Source organism: Saccopteryx leptura, chromosome 10, assembly GCF_036850995.1.
Source record: "Saccopteryx leptura isolate mSacLep1 chromosome 10, mSacLep1_pri_phased_curated, whole genome shotgun sequence".
Lineage (NCBI taxonomy): Eukaryota > Metazoa > Chordata > Mammalia > Chiroptera > Emballonuridae > Saccopteryx > Saccopteryx leptura.
In genome coordinates, this window is record NC_089512.1 from 73618331 (window position 1) to 73638429 (window position 20099).

The following is a 20099-nucleotide window of genomic DNA, read 5'->3' on the forward strand; positions in this document are numbered from 1 at the left end:
CTCACTCTTGACGCTTGTCTCGGTCACGTGATACATTTATCTGTCCCACCCTAAAGGACGGTCCATGAAAATGTTTTCTGACATTAAACCGGTCCATGGCCCAAAAAAGGTTGGGGACCACTATCATATGGCATCTCCAGGGACTCAGCTGGGCTGAAGGTTCTGAGATGGCCTCATTCACAATCATGGCATTTAGTGCTGGCTGAAGGTCATAGCTCATATGTTTCCAGAGAGTCTGAGCTACCCTAAGACTTTGTCTTAGGGTAGCATTCTGAGAGACAAGCCCCAATGCACAAGAGTTTTTCAAGCCTCTACTTGCACTATATATTCTGATGTGCCATTGGCTAATCAAATGGCCAGGCCTGATCAGTGTTGGAGGGGCCTGCACAAAGGCCCAGATGTGAGAAGTTGTGATTCACCACAGTGGGCCAGGGTAAATGGCAGAGAAACAGCTTGTTCTAACTGACCTCAGTAGCATGGAGTCAGGATACACAGAAGACCATTGGGACCCTGCCACTGGTCTGGCTTCTGAAAATACAGGAGACTGGTGTGGACAATTATTTCACACACAGTTATATCCTCAGCCCTGCTGCTGAAAACTGGCTTGCTAAAAACAAATTGTGTCTCTCCAAAACAGTTACTTCCCTAACCCAATCTATTGACAAAGTGAGTCCAGGCTCTACTTTCCTTAATTACTCATTTCTTATTATCAAATTACTTTCTAGATATTTCCAAAAGCACCTGTTATATATAGTAAAAGAAAAGAAAACAAAAAATCTTTTGTTGCTGAGTGAGGCCATGGAGTGCTCTTGCTTTGGGCAGAATAACATAAATCAAATGTTTGGAGAGTTGATCACTTAAAAGGCACCCAGTGGCTTCAGTGCCCCGCTTTTAGAACTTCAAACACCCGTTAGCCTAAGCAGCTCCACTATGTAGCAGGCATTCTAAAACACACTTGCCTCTGGGAGATCTGTGAAATGGACCATCAGTAAGGTCAGAGAATCACAAAGTTGGAAAGAATCTCAGCAGTTTTCCCTTTGCCTAGTCAACTTGTGGTCTAAATTATTCAAGACAGATGGACCATCATCCTATTTTAACCTCTTCTATTGATGTTTGCCTTTTGTCAAATTCTTTTCTCCTGCACACATCCTTTTTATATGATAAAAAAGAAATTGTAATCTCTTGCTTGCTTAATCCATTTATAAACCTACATAAGATAAATGGAACTTGGAAGTATATTTCAGGACATGGCTAGATTAATCACAGGTCTCAGTTTTGAGAGAGCGAGAGAGAGAAAGTGTGCTGTTCATTCATATGCAACATCCCTCCCATGATCAAGCTAGTTATTTAACTTAAGATGCATGCACCTCTCCTAAAAATTTCCTCATGTATATAACAACATTAGCAACAACTTATTGATTGAGTGCTCACTGTGCCTCAGACAATGGACTGAGTGCCTTAGGCTGTCAGTGCAGACATCGTGTGTCACTTTGGGCTTGTGTTGAACAATAAGCTCCCAACAAGTGAAGGTGATATTCAAAGGGAAATCAGAGCAATATGGCAGCCCTTGGGGACCAGGCAAATGTGTGTTGTATTATTTTATGGCAAAATGGAAAACCACAAAGCAGCAACATTTGCAATTCTTATTTACTTGTGAAGATTTTTCCCCTAAAAAAAAATTTGCCAAACCAGGTGGTGGCGCAGTCGATAGAGCATTGGATTGGGATGCGGAGGACCCAGGTTCGAGACCCCAAGGTCGCCAGCTTGAGCATGGGTTCATATGGTTTGAGCAAAAAAAAGCTTACCAGCTTGGACCCAAGGTCGCTGGCTCGAGCAAGGGGTTACTTGGTCTGCTGAAGGCCCACAGTCAAGGTACATATGAGAAAGCAATCAATGAACAACTAAGGTGTTGCAACAAAAAACTGATAATTGATGCTACTCATCTCTCTCTGCTCCTGTCTGTCTGTCCCTATCTATCCCTCTCTCTGACTCTCTCTCTGTCTCTGTAAAAAAAAAAAAAAAAAAAAAATCTGAACATTCAAAATTTTTCACATAATTCCAGGACTTCTCACAGAGACTCTGAAACTTAATCATAGGCACATTGGGCTTCTATATAAAGAATAAGAGAGAAAGAAAAAGAAAGAACCTGATTTTTACTAAGAACCTCTGTGTGGCGGACACTTGACTTATGCATCAACCCACCTTCACAATGGCCATGAAAGACAGGGTTTGTGGCTCCCCTTTGGCAGATCCAGAAACTGTAAAAATAGTAATCTCCAAGAAGTTGAACATCTACAGAGACCATGCCACCAGCAAGTACAAGGTAGGGGTTCTACACGGCATCTTCCTGTCTTCATTTTCTTAGCATTTGAGTCAACCACAAGAGATAAAATAGAGTGTGAGAGACTAAAACACAACAGGGACAGAAATTTTGATAAGATATCAATTATATTAGAAACTACCTAAATAACCCACATTAGTTACTCTTAAATGTATCAAAATTCATCCCTGTAACAGAACATTGTACAGCATTGAGTCATATTTTTACAGAGTATTTAATGACAGGAGGAATGTTCACAATTGCAAGGTCACATAAGAATTCAAGTATGTATATTCAACAGTCTGTGTGTGTGTGTAGAGAGAGGGAGAGAGAGAAAACTTTGATGATGGAAAAAGAAGTGACTTCTGTATATTTTATTCACTCATTTTTGTATCACAATAGTCATTTGTTATTTTTATAATTAGGAAAACTTTTTTAAAGTTGAAGTATGGTGCTCGGATATCCACACTGCCTTCTAAAGCACAGAATAGTGCAATTAGAAGGGACCACAGCACAATCTCTTTTTCATAATGAGAAAGCTAAGGCCCAGACTAGCATGGGCTACAATTAAACAAGAGCTTGCATAAAATTGGTGGCAAGGTTGTAATGCAGAGTATAGTCTTTAACTTTTACTTTTTATGTGTTTTATGGAGAAAACCCTTATCTGAAAATAACTTCTCAGACAGAAGCAATGCTTTGAACATGTGTGGTTACCACGTTTGTGTGAAAACTAAAGTCAGGTTCTCCTAAGAAAAAAAGATCACCTTGGCCCCTGCATGCTCCTGTCTTCTGACCATCAGCGTTTCTAACCAGAAACAGCCAGTCTCACCCGAACAAAAATTTGAAACCGGGTAGCTCAGTTGGTTAGAGTGTTGTCCCAATACACCAAGGTTGAGGGTTCGATCCCCTGTCAGGGCACATACAGAAGTCAACCAATAAATGCATAAATAAATGGAACAACAAATCGATGTCTCTTGCTCACTCTCTCTTATTTCCCTTCACTCTCTTTAAAATCAATCAATATTTTAAAAAGAAAAAAAAAGAAGAATTTGAAACCAAAAGACCAGAGAATGAATCCAGCGTCTACTGTAAAAGGCAATTTCCTGACAGTGGCCCATCCCTCTCATTCCCCCTCCTTCCAGCAGCATGTCCTAGAGCCAGAGCCAGATGGGAAGCAGGGCGCCCGCCCGCCCGTGTGGTTGCAGTCCCTCAGCAGAACCCACCCGAGACTTCCTCTGGCAGAGGCTTACCAGGGCTGGATCTCAGCCTCTGGGGACTAGTCAAAGATGTGTACATTTGTTTCCATAATCGCCCTAAATATTTACATTGTCTTTATCAGTAGATTAAATTACATATTTATTTACAACTACCATTTACAGTGCTCTCCCCTAATTGGGAAATAAAACAGCTGTTTGGCATTTAAAAGACTATGGCATGTCCCCTTTCACTGATCACTTAAAGAGGACGGATTATAAGTATTTACTTTGGGATTTCTAAAACAGGGCTGACCAGTTGTAGGCAGAATGAAAAAGATTTCTCAAGAATCTTCTGCTGTAAGAGAGATAAATGGGAAGGAGTGATGAATGAAAGAACAGATTCTTGGGGTTAAATGGCATTTGTCACCAATGTAATGGGACTGGGCAATTGTGTGGTTGTTGTTCCAATCTGAATTATGCTGCTTACTTGGTCACAATCCTCACCACTGAGCATGCAATGGTGATTGTGCAAGTCTGTGGGGTCACTGTTTAATTTGCTAACTAGTTTGTCCGTGGGTAGCTCAGAGGAATGTTCTTCGAAACTGACTATTTATTCCAAAGGGGGGGATACCTCTTTCAACTTATTTTTGCCATTAATTCAAATAATAAAAACATAAAAAAATAAAATCTCAAGTTTTTTAAATGGTTGTTAATTTTTATTACATAATAATCTTGCATGCAAATATAGGAGAAAGATTTAATCAAGTGTATTTATTGTTTGTTTTTAATTAAACCAAGTGTAAAGCCTACATTTTTGCTAGTATTTACTTATAAGAACTATAAAGTATGTGGTAAATATTGTCATTTTTCTGGAATTGCATTGTTTATATATGAAAAAGTTACTGCACCTGGGGAGGAAAAATAAGTCAGTTCACCCTTAGTGTTTCCACGTGAATAGAGAGGAAATGATTGGATTTACTCACACCATAGGTACTTAACAGTGTATGACATTTAATTTGAAAATCCCAGATGAATAATTTATTGCATACAAATATGGTCAGTTAAAACAAATTTCTTAAAGTATAGCAAATTTAAATTGATTTCTATCAGCATAGCTCTCCAATCCACAACTATTACCAAATTATTTCACACTATCTTCTAGAGGAAATGGTTTTGCATCCAGTGGTAAACAGTTTTATCACTCTTACTTTGAAGGGTAGGGAGGTTCTGTGTGGAGTGTGGAAATAACTTCCCACTTTAGTTCATGGCATGAAACATTTTTGACTAATAACCAAGAGTTCTTGTCAGTTTCAGGAATTTACTGAATACACACTTTCACTTTTCAAAAGTGGGCGTGGAGTTGAACTCTTAATAGAATGAGATAGCAAATCTGTGTCATAGACTCCAGAAATGGATTGAGGGCTCTGGGCTCTTTTTAGAATTTCCACATACTAAGAATGTCCACAAGAGTCAATATACTAAACTTTGGGGCCAAGCAGTCATGGTGGAAAAATGACCACTTAAAACTTAAAGATTGCTAACAGAAAAGACAAGTATGTTGAACTTCAACTAGTGATGCAGAAACAAAACATGAGGCAAGGTATAGCAGAGTGGTTTCCAGAGGGATTTGCAACAGCCCTGGATCACGCCAGTTCTTCTTGTTACACAGGCTGTGACCTGGGACACCTCATACCATTTCTCTCAAAGTGATTTATCTTAGCTCTGCAATGAGTACAATAGCACCCTGTACCTCCGCTGGGTACGTAGCATTTAACACAGCTATAAATGCAACATTTATCTCTGTGATTCTTTGCTTAATATTTGTCTGAGCATCCTTATATCTCTATACCAATATATGCCTGCACACAGCTGGATTTGTTGAACAAGACCGTGTTTCATTGGAAAATTATAAAGAGCAAATGAAACAATTCAGGCAGAGGATTTAGCACTGTGCTTGCTCAGAGTAAATCTTCAATGCAAATGAGATACCATTATTGTTGCTGTTGTTAATTATTATTATTAGCATTAGATCAATGTCTGTTAAATAAAATAATAAATGCCAGGCTCTTTCAGGATAAACTCACCAGATAATTTGAATAGGGAGATGCTGAGACACTACATTTTATAGTGGTCAGGACTAAGGAAATCACTAAAGTTTGGCTTCTCAACCAGAACAGCATTTACAAAGGGAGATATATTTTTTCCTAGGGGTCAGGAATTTCTGATATCATGGTAGTTAAATAACATAATTAATAGAAGTTTTTTTATGTGAGCTCTGAATCAGAACAAAGGACATTTTTTCTATTGTCTTATGGGATGTGTAATACAGACTAGAGATTTCCCTGATTCCAACATTCTGGTACCTTCCTGGTGGTTGAAAAGTTTGTATCTACCAAATATCTCAAATATAAGGCCTTTATGTCTATCTGTCTGTCTGTCTCCTCCCCCTCACGCACACACCTTTTCAGAATGAAAAATTTATGTGCTGACTGATCTGTTCTCTCTATGCCTAATGTAATTTTGAAGCTGAAAGGAACCTTAGGGAACATCTACTTCCCTAAACCTGACACCTATATTACAGATGACAGAATTAAGTCTCAAATAAGTGACTTTCCTAAGAAAACACAGATAGACTGTAACAAAACAAGGACCTAGTTCCAGTTCCCCAGAGTCTAGTCTTCCCAGTCCACCATGCAGCTGTAACTAATACTCCCTATAACAGTCTCCTGAAAACGGCCCCCAAACATTTCCACACCCTAATCCCTGCTGTCTGTACATGTTACCTTACATGGAAAATATATCCTGGCAGGGACAATTATGTTAAAGATTTTGAGATGGAGAGGTTATCCTATATTATCAAGAAAGATTTTAAATATAATCACATGTAGCTCTATAAGAACTGGTCAGAGGATAAGAAACAGAGAGGAAAAGGTGATGTGAAGAAGCTACAGAGAGAGATTTGAGGGTGCTGGCCTTGAAGACTAGAATGATGCAGCCACAAATCAAGGCATGCTGGCAGCTACCAGAAGCTGGAAAAGTCAAGGAATGAATTCTCCTGTAGCACCTGCGAATAGATTGATGCCCTGCCAACACTTTGATTTCAGCCCAAAGATACTGATTTCAGACTTTGGCCTCCCAAATTGTGAGAGAATAAATTTCTGCTGTTTTAATCGATCAAGTCTTTTGTACACTGTTACAGCAGCCACAGGAAACTAATATACCTATAAAAACAGACATCATATTTTCCCATTCAAAAAATTACAGGCATATGATATAAGCACAGGGTAAAATATGTTACACACAGACTGTTCTGAAAATTATGTTATACACAGACTGTTCTGAAAATTCACACAACCCGGCCCTGGCGGGTTGGCTCAGCAGTAGAGCGTCGGCCTGGCATGCGGGGGACCCGGGTTGGATTCCCAGCCAGGGCACATAGGAGAAGCGCCCATTTGCTTCTCCACTCCCCCCTCCTTCCTCTCTGTCTCTCTCTTCCCCTCCCGCAGCCAAGGCTCCATTGGAGCAAAGATGGCCCGGGTGCTGGGGATGGCTCCTTGGCCTCTGCCCCAGGTGCTGGAGTAGCTCTGGTCGTGGCAGAGCGACGCCCTGGAGGGGCAGAGCATCGCCCCCTGGTGGGCAGAGCGTCGCCCCTCGTGGGCATGCCGGGTGGATCCCGGTGGGCGCATGCAGGAGTCTGTCTGACTGTCTCTCCCCGTTTCCAGCTTCAGAAAAAAAAAAAAAAATTCACACAACCCTTGGTCCAAAATCACTTTTTATAATATGTCTTAGAGTTAACTAGAGTTGTATTTAGTATATATTTAGAAGATATTTTAGGTGATTAATTTTTTCTTTAGATGACTTTAGGAAACAGCCTTGTCTTACTAACAAATACATACACAGTTATCATTTAGTATGTTCCTTCTTCAAGAAACTAATTTCATGATATTTTGTTGATCTCACTAGCTTTAGTTTTAGAGTCTGACTTTATTTTTAACTTTCTCCAAAAGCAATTAATATTCCAAGCATTTTACCATGCATGTCCACCCTCAGACATTTTCCATAGTAATAATGCCTCACCACTCCTCCTATCAGTGGATTTATCTATTGTGTAATCTTGGCTTATATGTAATTGGCTGTTTTTTGTTTGTTTGTTTGTTTTTTACTGTAAAAAAATATTTCTTTTTAAGCTCAAATCTGAAACATGTATAAGCCAGCATTGGAAAGGATGCATTACTATTGGTTAAAGATAGGTAGGCTACCCCTCAGTGTTATGAGGAAGGACAATTATTTAAAGCAAATGGCAAAGTAAAAGGGTATTTATTGCTAAGACTAGATGTTTTTCAAAACAAATTTTAACTGCGAGTAGAATTTTTATATAGCCATTAAGGTATGGGACAAAGGCTTTTGTGATTATTAATATGTTATATATGTATTTCTAAGCATTGGTTTCTAATAAAAATGGGGTTTTTACCTTCTGGAATTGTATTGATTTGTGTGAATGTGTTTATCAGAACTTTGTATATAGTAAATATAGGGTATAAATTCACTGCAACATATAATTAGTTCACTAATAAAAAATTAAATATTGTAATAAATTTTGTAGGTTTATCCATCAGATATTTTATCAAAACCAATAGAGAACAATACAGTTCTCACTATTAAATTAAGGAGAAAATATTCCCAAGAAACGGGCAAATAAACAAAGGTAATGTTCTCTTAAGGAACAGTAAGAGTCATCTATTAGTTATACTAGACGTAATTGCCATTTGTAGGTCAGAAAATGCTAGAATAATAGCAATTTCTTCTGATTCAACTTAGTAGTTTGGTTGGAATTGATTAATCTTGGGTGGTTAAAAGTGACAGCATTCAAATGTATGCTATGGAAATTGGACTCCTGATCTATTTCTGCACTTTTTCCCTTTGAACCAATTTATATTTCATAGGTATAACAAAGTTGTCCTTAGAGAATTTGGTGTATGTATTTAAAGAAAAAAGTGAAGTTTTTCAGCTTTCAAAATGACTGAAATCTTACCTGGAACAATTTGACACGACAAAGTAACCAAAAACCTAGGAAAAGTAAGAACTCAAACATACCTGCTTGACCTGTGGTGGTGCAGTGGATAGAGCAACAACCTAGAACACTGTGGGCCCAGGTTCAAAACTCCAAGGTTGCTGGCTTGAGCATGGGATCATTGGCCTTGTGTGCAGGCTCACCAGCTTGAGCACGGGGTTGCCAGCTTGAGCATGGGATCATAGACATAACCCATAGTTGCTGCCTTGAGCCCAAAAGTTGCTGGGTTGAGCCCGAGGTTGCTGGCTTAAGCAAGGTGTCACTGACTTGGCAGGAGCCCCCCATCAAGGCATGTATGAGAAGCAATCAGTGAACAACGAAAGTGACACAACTACAAGTTGATGCTTTTCATCTTTTTCCTTTCTTGTCCCTGTCTCTGTCTCTGTCTTTCATAAATAAATAAATAAATAAGTAAATAAATAAGTAAATAAAGCAGACCAATTACTAGTAATGAAATTGAAGCAGTAATCAAAAAAGTATTAACAAACAAAAGTCCAGGACCATATCACTTCACAGGAATTCTATCAAAAAAGAATTAATACCTATCTTTCTTAAACTATTTTTAAAAATCAAAAAGGAAGGAATCTTCCAAACTTATTCTACAAAATCAGCATTACCCTAATACCAAAACCAGACAAAGAAATCACAAAACGAGGAGGAAAATGGAAGGGAGGGAGGGAGGGAGGGAGGGAGGGAGGAAGGAAGGAAGGAAGGAAGGAAGGAAGGAAGGAAGGAAGGAAGGAAGGAAGGAAGGAAGGAAATCACAGGTCATTATCTTTGATGAACATAATGCAAAAATTCTCAGCAAAACATTAGCAAACCAGATTCAAAAATACCTTAAAAGGATTACACACCTTGACCAATTGGAATTCATCCCAGGTGTGCAAGGATGGTTCAACATTCATAAATCAGTCAACATGACACATCACATTAACAAAATAAAGTATAAAAACCATATGATTATCTCAATAGATGCAGAAGAGCATATGACAAAATTCAATATTTTTATGATAAAAAACTTTCAACAAAGTGGGAATAGATGAATATATATCAGCATAATAAAAGTTCTATGTCAGTATTTTTCAACCACTGGTCTGAGCAAAGGTCAGCCAGAAATTTTGGACCAGTTCACAGAAGAGTTAACTACCATAACGTTGTATAAAGATTAGACCCAATAATCTTAGTCAAATTTTCTTATGCTCAGGGTGACTTTTGCCTTAGCTGTCCTTGAAATAGTCTCCTATTTTCATTGATCCCCAAGTGTAAAAAGGTTGAAAACCTGTAGCTCATGTCATACTCAATGATGGAAAGCTAAATACTTTTTCTCTAGGATCAGGAATAAAACAAGGATCTCCACCTATCACCACTTCTATTCAACACAGTATTGAAAGTCCCAGATTGACAGCAATCAGACAAGAAAGAAAAGGAAAAAAGGAAGGAAGGAAGGAAGGAAGGATGGAAGGAAGGAAGGAAGGAAGGAAGGAAGGAAGGAAGGAAGGAAGGAAGGAAGGAAGGGCATCTTAATCAGAAAAGAACAAGTAAAACTCATTATTTACAAATTACATGATACTGTATATAGAAAACCCTAATGAGGCCACCAAATCATATTAGAACTAATAAATGAATTCAGTAGCTACAGGATACAGAATCAATATACAGAAATCTGTAGCATCTCTATATACCAATAATGAACGATCAGATATTAAGAAAACAATCCCATTTACAGTTGCATCACAAAAAGATAAAATACCAAGAAATAAATTGAAGCAAAGAGGTGAAAGCCCTGTACTTTAAAAAGTATAAGACATTGAAGAAAAAAATTGAAGAAGATATAAGTAAATGGAAGACTATACCTTGCTTGTGAAGTGAAATTTTATTTGACGTTAAAAATATTCAATCAGGAGAACAGAGCCACTGATAACATGTAGTCCATGAAAACCTGTAGCACAGATTGGAAGAATTAATATGGTTAAAGAATTCTTACTACCTAAAGCAATATATTCAATGCAATTCCTATTAAAATACCAAAGGCATTCTTTTTAGAATTAGAACAACTAATTCTAAAATTTATATGAAACCACAAAAAAATCCCCAAAGCCAAAGAAATCTTGAGAAAGAACAAAGTGAGAAGGTTCACACTCCTTAATATCAAACTATACTACCAGGCTATAATAATAAAAATGGTTTGGTAGTAGTATTAAAAACAGATATAAAGATCAGTAAAACAGAATAAAAAACCTAGAAATAAGTCCTTGATTATATTGTTAATTAATATAAGACAAAGGAGGCAAGTATATACAATGGGGTAAAGACAGTCTCTTTAATACATGGTGTGGGAAAACTGAACCGATACATGCAAAAAAAATTGAAATTGGGCTACTTTCTTACACCATACACAAAATAAACTCAAAATGCATCAAAGAGATAAATGTAAGACCTGAAACCATAAAACACCTGGAGGAAAACATAGGACATAAACTCTTTGACGTTGCTTTTTACAGTGTCTTTTTTGGATATGTCATTTTGGGCAAGGGCAACAAAAGAAAAAAGTTAACAAATGGTACTACATCACATTAAAAAGTTTTTGCACAGTGAAGGAAACTACCAACAAAATGAAAAGACAACCTATTGAATGGAAAAAGTTATTTGCAAATAATACATCTGATAACAGGCTAATATCCAAAGTATATAAGAAACTTATACAACTTAACACCAATAAAACAAATACTCCAATTAAAAAATGGGCAAAGGATGTGAATAGACACTTCTCCAAAGAGGACATACAGATGGCCAACTGGCATATGAAAAGATGCTCAACATCACTAATCATCAAAGAAATGCAAATTAAAACCAAAATGAGATATCTCACACCTATCAGAATGGCTATCATCAGTAAATCAATAAACAAGTGTTGGTGAGGATGTGGAGAAAAGGAAACCCTTGTACACTGCTGGTGGGATTGTAAATTAGTGTAGTCACAAAGGAAAACAATATGAAGGGTCTTCAAAAAGTTAAAAATAGAGCTGTCATACAGTCCAACAATTCCACTTCTGGATATTTATCCAAAGAAAGCAAAAATGCTAATTTGAAAAGATATATTCATCACAACAACATTATTAGTAATAGCCAAGATATAGAAGTAACCTAAGTGTTCATCAATAAACATTTGTGTGAAGAAGATGTGGTATATACAGGAGTGAGCAAAAGTAGTAGGTTTACATTTGTTAATAATGAAATTATTAATAATAATATACTTACTGTATATTATAATGCAAGAATAAACTCTGTGTTTTACATACTCACAACTATAAATCTCCATTTTGGGGGGTATTTTTCCAAAGAGAGAAGCAGGGGTGGGGGAAGCCCACCAGGGGGCGATGCTTGGCCCTGGCCCCTCTGGGGCATTGCTCTGCTGCAACCAGAGCCATTCTAGCACCTGAGGCAGAGGCCATGGGGCCATTCTCAGCGCCCGGGCCAACTTTGTTCCCATGGAGCCTTGGCTGCGGGAGGGGAAGAGAGAGATAGAGAGAAAGAAGAGGGGGAAGGGTGGAGAAGCAGATAGGTGCTTCTCCTGTGTGCCCTGGCCAGGAATCAAACCCAAGACTTCCACACACAGGGCCAATACTCTATCACTGAGCCAACCAGCCAGGGCCTATAAATCTACTTTTGCTAACACCTGTATATACAATGGAATATTATTTAGAAATAATAAAGAATGGAATCTTGCCATTTGCGATAACATGGATGGTATTAAGCTAAGTGAAATAAGCCAGACAGAGAAAGACAATATCATATGATTTCACTTAGTGTGGACTCTAAAAAATAAAAACAAATGAATAAGCAAAAGAAAACAAACAAATTGATGGTTGCCAAAGGGGAAGGAGATGGGGAATCGGAGAAAGAAAGAAAGAAAGAAAGAAAGAAAGAAAGAAAGAAAGAAAGAAAGAAAGAAAGAAAGAAAGAAAGAAAGAAAGAAAGAAAGAAAGAAAGGAGGGAGGGAGGGAGGGAGGGAGGGAGGGAGGGAGGGAGGGAGGGAGGGAGGGAGGGAGGGAAGGAAGGAAGGAAGGAAGGAAGGAAGGAAGGAAGGAAGGAAGGAAGGAAGGAAGGAAGGAAGGAAGGAAGGAAGGAAGGAAGGAAGGAAGGAAGGAAGGAAGGAAGGAATTATAGAGACAAAAAACCAAAAATGAAACAAAACAAAATTATCAAAAACCCACTTGAACAGGAAATGCATAGTACTTATATATTGCCACATCTCTTATCCCACACCCAACCCAGGGGAAAAGGAATCTTCTGTTGTTTCTTATTTTATTAATCTCATTATCAGAACTTTTATATGTGGAATCCAAATGAAGGAAGCACCACCATGCCTCAGAAGGGATTGCAAGTCTTCCTAAAAAGGTATTTATTTTAAACATTAGCTACATTTACACAAAATACTTCCATTCAGGCTGGGTATTTTTTCCCTACCCAAGAGGTAAAAATTAAAAAGGCCTTCCTCAAATTAGAGTAATAATGACATCAAGTTTATCCTCTTTATGAGGGCTAGTCAGGATCCCAACAGGAAAACAATAGTATAGTCAAATGAGACAAGATTAATTAAGGAGTAATTAACAAAGGTATGGGTGAGCAGAATATAGAGATACTATAAATACCACAAGAAATTGTGTCATATGGGGCCAGTACCACAACTGAATGTTGTGTTTCCCCAAAATTGTATGTAAAAACCTAATGCCGAATGTAATAGTCCTTTAGGTGGGGTCTTTGGGAAGTGACTAGGTCATGGGAGTGGACCCCTCACAATTGGAATTAGTGCCCTCATAAACGAGGTTTAAGAGAGATCTCTTGCCCCTTCTACTATGTCAGGATACAGCAAAAAGATGGTCATCTATGAAGCAGGAAGCCTTCACCAAACACCAAATCTCCTGCCACCTTGATTTTAGGTTTCCCAGACTACAGAACTTTAAAATAAATTTCTGTTGTTTAGAAGCCACCCAGTTGATGGCATTGAGTTACTGCAACCCTAATAGACAAAGACAACTAGAAAAGGTCATGGCACTGGGTATACTCCTAGGCCTAAACTGAGAGAGAGAGAGAGACAGACAGAGAGAGAGAAAGAGAGAGAATCAATGGAGGTGTGTAGAGAAGCCTGTCTGACAAGGACCATAATGCTACAGGTAGGGAATATGAGGAATAGAAATTCCAATTTCCTCTTTCCTCCCTCCATCTCCTGTTGGTCTATGTCACTGAGCCCACCCTTTTACCAGAGGGCATGAGAATCTGTTAATGTGATCCCTAAAGGTCAGCCTCCTGGTCACTGGGTAGAGTGGGGAGGAATGGACAGTGGCTTTGGGGAGGCAAAAGCAATTATCCAGCACACAATTGCCAATATTTACACCTAGCCCAGTCATAGCATAACTTTGAATGCTGTGGCTAATATTTAAGTGGTTGGTCACTATCTATGCTTTACAGAAATCAAATTCATGTTCTTACTAGAAACAATGTGTATACTTGAAGAATAGGAAAAGCGAGTAACTAGCCATTATTATCTATTATATTCCAGACACCATTTTGGGTGATTTGCATATGGCATCTCAGTTAATTCTTACAAGGACAATATGTAGTATATATGCTGCCACCGACAGATAAAAACATTAAGATTAAACAACTTCAATTACTTCTCCAAAGTTACATAGATAGTAGGTGGCTGAGAGGGGATTCATACCAGTTCTGACTAAATTCAAAGTTCTTGCTGATTTCCTCATCACATGTAATGTGCCCATGATTATAATTTGAGATCTGAAGGCTGACATATATGAATCTTCAGTAAGTACAATTATACATTGTTGCCAGGCCTGGAAATGTCTTATGTGTATCAACTAACATGTCTTCAATACACATTGGTCCAATATTTTCCAAAATGTACCACCCTCTTAGACATGTCACAGTGTATTTGCATATTGCTTTCTCTGCCTAGAATGTCCTCTGTCAACCTCCCCCCCCACCATTTTCACCAACGAAAATTTTCGTATCCTTCTAGACACAACACAGATGTTATCTTTTCTGAAAAAGTTGATTTCTATATTTTTTAGAATGGCTTTTCATCTTTATTCTCCAAATATCTCATTTAGGTCATCTATTCCCATTAGATTTCTATAATAATAATTTGTGTGTGTTTCTCCTTGTTCCTTAGTGTATGTAGTAGGCATTTGTGGGGTCTGCCTTGACAGCATCTATTCTTTCCTTGGGAACCAGTGTCCTGTGTTTTCTTTGGGAAGCGAGCCCTCCTCACTTGCCATCTTGTGGTTAGTTTGGTGCTATTTCTTTTTTTTTTTTTTTTTTTTTTTTTTTTTCATTTTTCTGAAGCTGGAAACGGGGATAGACAGTCAGACAGACTCCCGCATGCGCCCGGCCGGGATCCACCCGGCACGCCCACCAGGGGCGGTGCTCTGCCCCCCAGGGGGCGATGCTCTGCCCATCCTGGGCGTCGCCATATTGCGACCAGAGCCACTCTAGCGCCTGAGGCAGAGGCCACAGAGCCATGCCCAGCGCCCGGGCCATCTTTGCTCCAATGGAGCCTTGGCTGCGGGAGGGGAAGAGAGAGACAGAGAGGAAAGCGCGGCGGAGGGGTGGAGAAGCAAATGGGCGCTTCTCCTATGTGCCCTGGCCGGGAATCGAACCCGGGTCCTCCGCACGCTAGGCCGACGCTCTACCGCTGAGCCAACCGGCCAGGGCCAGTTTGGTGCTATTTCAATTCCAACTCCAGAAGTAGCCATTTGACCCAGGGTTGGCCAGCCAGAGCACAACCTCTGTCTGGATTCTGATTGGCTTGGGAGTGGGTCCATGACCAATCACAGTCAACTAGGGCTAATCCTTGAACTTCTGGAATGAGCAAGAGAAAGGAGTTGGCAGGGCAGAGGGCAAGAGTTTTATTTTCCTTTTCTATCTTTTTCTTTAAATTTGAATAAGACAACATAAACTCTGTAGCCACCATGTAGAGAGAACCTGTGGAACAGTGAAGTAGATGCAGAAGAAACTGAGGCCAAGAGGCCAAATCCGGATGCCATTTGCTTGAATCAGTTGGTTTGCCCAGTGCTACTCCAGGTTTTCCTAAATAGTTACAATCCTAAACTCCTAAGTGTAACTGCCTCACAGAACATTTGTTATATTGGAAATGCTCAGAAAACATTCATTGAGCTCATTAAATTAAGTTCTTGGACTGATATTTGTCCATGTATCAAATTCCTAAAACCCAATTGAAGATGACAATCAGGTGTACACTCTTGCCTTTGATTTCAGGATGGTGCTTGAAAAGTGTTCATCACATACAGGCAGAACTGACGTTCTCCTGCAGCATGTGACAGTCAAGGGGAACATGTGCTGTGGCTGAATAATGTGTGAAGTAGCCAGGGCCAAGCCTAATGTTTCCAAGGTGTTGAAAATGTATGACAAGCCTGCTGATCTTTTTAACCCACCTGCTCACTGTTCTGAAGACCACTTGACAATTTCAGGGTGGGGTGGATGTGTTTGGAATACTGTTTCCTACTACTTTGTAATAGTTCCTACTACTTCGTAGGGAACAGTAGGATTAAGATTTTCCTTTCTAGTATCCTATTATTTTTTCTCATCCCAATTCATCTGTCCCTGGGCATTTTTGTGTGTTTCTGAACTGCTCACAATCATCCCCTTACTTTTCACCCAATCCAAAGCAATGGGCTGATAGAAGCCATATCAGACCAGGGGTGGGAGCCCGAGGTAAACTGGGTCAGTTTTCCCAGGAATCTGGAATTCAGCAGACAGATAGAGACTGAGGTTCAATCAGTCGCTCCATGTGCCTGGACCCACACGTGGGTTTGGGAGCTTAAGTGGCATCTTCCCCCACCATGTGGGGTGAAGGGCAAGGAAGATGAGACAAAACATAGAAGAGATGCACGGAGAGGAGCAGACAGGGAGTGTGTGCTCCCTGGATCCTGCCATCTCTCCAGTTCGGTATTCTAGAACTTTCTGAGCCCTCCTTGCATTCCTGCTTGCAATTTCAGTGCAGTAGCACTGCCTTCTTAACATTACATCATCATTTTTTACGTCTGTTCCAAGCAACAAAAAAGAAAATATAAACCCTCATATATTAGCAGAAAAATTCTTAAGATGGAAAATTACCTAGGCAAAAAGAAATATCCCAGTTGATGGAATCAAAACAAAAGTCATCAAGCAGATTTAGCAACAGTCATCCCCAAATCATTGCAAAGACGTCTCTCAGTTCTGAAATGAGGGGGAGAAAAAGCAGCTTGATCAGTCTGCTGTGCAGAACTGAAATCAAATGGACTCACTCCATGGATTCACAGAGCTGCTGAAAGTGAATTTCTTTCTGCAGCTGAGCCATGAAATGTATTCCCAGTTAAAAATCCCTTTCCAAGTCCTATCCCATGACTCCACGAAGATGTCTGCGCACAAGAGCCACTCTCAAGTCGAGAGATGTCATGTTTGCATCACCACTGACATGTAGACAAGTGTTTAGATGTTCCATTAAGTAAATGCCTCTTACTAGTATGGGGCACATCTGGTGGTGTGACAGCCCCACCCCGCCTCTGGTTGCTGGAAAACCCCAGCTTGGCTCATTAAGGAGAAACAGGCACGATTATTCTGTCAAAACACATCAGCGTATTTTATTCTGCCATTGCATTTTCTTATTGGCATGTGCTGAAGCTCAAGAGATTTTAGGTTATGAAATCTGCATTTTCTGCTCCCCTTTGTTTTGAAAATATGTGTGGCATAATGTAGATGAGGAACATAAGCTTCTGGACAATTCTCCCTCACCCACAAATGGACTAGCATCCTTCTTAAAAATGTCCTCCTTTTTTCTTATCTCTTTTCTGAGCGAGCAAGCTTTTGAAAACAAAAAGAGAAAGCATGCTTCCTTTTACCCCCAGAAGGAAAAGAAACGACCTTTCCCTTACATTAATTAAAAGATGATTATCCACATTACTGGACATCCTTTGGAAATATCTGGACCAAAGTACAAATGGCACATTTATAAAATCTGCAGATGATATTAAATTAGCAAATGCTGTTTTTCATTATTAATGACAATAGATCAGGCAGCCAGATTTAGCAACAGCATCAGTGAGGAATAGAGTATAGTAGGAGGTTACGTTTGTAAGAAAGGCAGGAGCTATAAAAAATTAAAACCAAGTTAAAACGCAGATGCAGTGTCAGTGGTGTACAGGTGGGCCTCGAAAATTTACTTGTCAAGCTAACCTGGGCCGAGTAGATAGCCAGTTAGAGATCCCTGTCCTCTGGGGAATGAGCACTGAGCTACTTTTAGTCCCACAGGGGAGGCATTGTCTTTCAAAACAGATAGTCTTTTCTTCCAAAGCTTGAATAAAACCACACCTGGCCTAGGGTGTTTAGTTCTGGAGCCACACTAGAATAACATTTAAAATAAATTAAATAAAAATGACACCCTCGGCTATGTAATTTTTCAAGCTTTATTTCCCTCAAGAAACAAATGCAGCACTTTTAATTATTATTATTATTTTTTTTTTTAGCAATTCTTAACAATATGTCATCTGCTTTCAATGCCTAGGGTCATGTTTGAGAGTTTTAGGAAAAAATTTGGATGCCTAGTAGGCATCCCAAAATTAACACGTTTAAGCCTGAACTCCGGCCGCTTCCCACCTGTCCCTCCAGACCAGCCCTTCCCCAGTCTCTCTGCCCCCTTCCCACCTGTCCCTCCAGACCAGCCCTTTCCCAGTCTCTCTGCCCCCTTCCCACCTGTCCCTCCAGACCAGCCCTTCCCCAGTCTCTCTGCCCCCTTCCCACCTGTCCCTCCAGACCAGCCCTTCCCCAGTCTCTCTGCCCCCTTCCCACCTGTCCCTCCAGACCAGCCCTTCCCCAGTCTCTCTGCCCCCTTCCCACCTGTCCCTCCAGACCAGCCCTTCCCCAGTCTCTCTGCCCCCTTCCCACCTGTCCCTCCAGACCAGCCTTTCCCCAGTCTCTCTGCCCCCTTCCCACCTGTCCCTCCAGACCAGCCTTTCCCCAGTCTCTCTGCCCCCTTCCCACCTGTCCCTCCAGACCAGCCTTTCCCCAGTCTCTCTGCCCCCTTCCCACCTGTCCCTCCAGACCAGCCCTTCCCCAGTCTCTCTGCCCCCTTCCCACCTGTCCCTCCAGACCAGCCCTTCCCCAGTCTCTCTGCCCCCTTCCCACCTGTCCCTCCAGACCAGCCCTTCCCCAGTCTCTCTGCCCCCTTCCCACCTGTCCCTCCAGACCAGCCCTTCCCCAGTCTCTCTGCCCCCTTCCCACCTGTCCCTCCAGACCAGCCCTTCCCCAGTCTCTCTGCCCCCTTCCCACCTGTCCCTCCAGACCAGCCCTTCCCCAGTCTCTCTGCCCCCTTCCCACCTGTCCCTCCAGACCAGCCCTTCCCCAGTCTCTCTGCCCCCTTCCCACCTGTCCCTCCAGACCAGCCCTTCCCCAGTCTCTCTGCCCCCTTCCCACCTGTCCCTCCAGACCAGCCCTTCCCCAGCCTTTCTGCCCCCTTCCCACCTGTCCCTCCAGACCAGCCCTTCCCCAGTCTCTCTGCCTCCTTCCCACCTGTCCCTCCAGACCAGCCCTTCCCCAGCCTTTCTGCCCCCTTCCCACCTGTCCCTCCAGACCAGCCCTTCCCCAGTCTCTCTGCCTCCTTCCCACCTGTCCCTCCAGACCAGCCCTTCCCCAGCCTTTCTGCCCCCTTCCCACCTGTCCCTCCAGACCAGCCCTTCCCCAGCCTTTCTGCCCCCTTCCCACCTGTCCCTCCAGACCAGCCCTTCCCCAGTCTCTCTGCCCCCTTCCCACCTGTCCCTCCAGACCAGCCCTTCCCCAGTCATTCTGCCCCCTTCCCACCTGTCCCTCCAGACCAGCCTTTCCCCAGTCTTTCTGCCTCCGTTATTGGAATCCCAGCAATCCTGGGCTTTATTCTTCCTCTCAATTCACACAGCTCACCCATTAGCGAATCCTATTGACTCAGCTTCAAAATGCAGTCAGATCCTGACCATGTGTTATGACCTCCATCGCTGCCACACTGACTCAAGCCACTAGGATCTCTTGCCTAGTTGGGCTCTCTGCTTCCATTAAAGTGAAGTTCAGATCATGTTACTTTCTCCTCAACAGTCCCAAATCAGCAGGTAGAGGCCAACAATACCCCTTGCAGTCCAGCACCCTTGACCTCTCTGATCATGTCATCTTCTGCTCCTGCATTGCCCACTCATCTCCAACAACACTGGGCTTTCGGCTCTTCTTATAGCACACCAGGAAGAGCCCTGCTGTCTTCGTACCTCTGATTTCTGTTGATTGGAATTCTCTTACCCAGGTATTTCTATGGTTCACTCTCTCAGGTCTTTACTCTAAAATCACCTGTACATTTAGGACCTTCCTGATCACCCCAGTGAATACTCACCCCTCCTTGTTTTATCTATCTTCATCATACCTGGTTTCAGCTAACACACTATGTATTCTTATTTATTGTTTCCTCTCTGATAGACAC

The 20099-nt window shown here is 41.1% G+C and overlaps 1 long non-coding RNA gene across 1 annotated transcript in view; it reads right to left on the reverse strand.

Annotated features, from left to right (window-relative positions):
* The window catches only part of LOC136381923 (uncharacterized), a 343049-nt gene that overhangs the window by 177350 nt on the left and 145600 nt on the right, over nucleotides 1-20099 (reverse strand). Inside the window, exon 2 of the long non-coding RNA XR_010747174.1 lies at nucleotides 10441-10526. This is a non-coding gene — a long non-coding RNA (uncharacterized lncRNA). The remainder of the gene's footprint in view (nucleotides 1-10440; nucleotides 10527-20099) is intronic.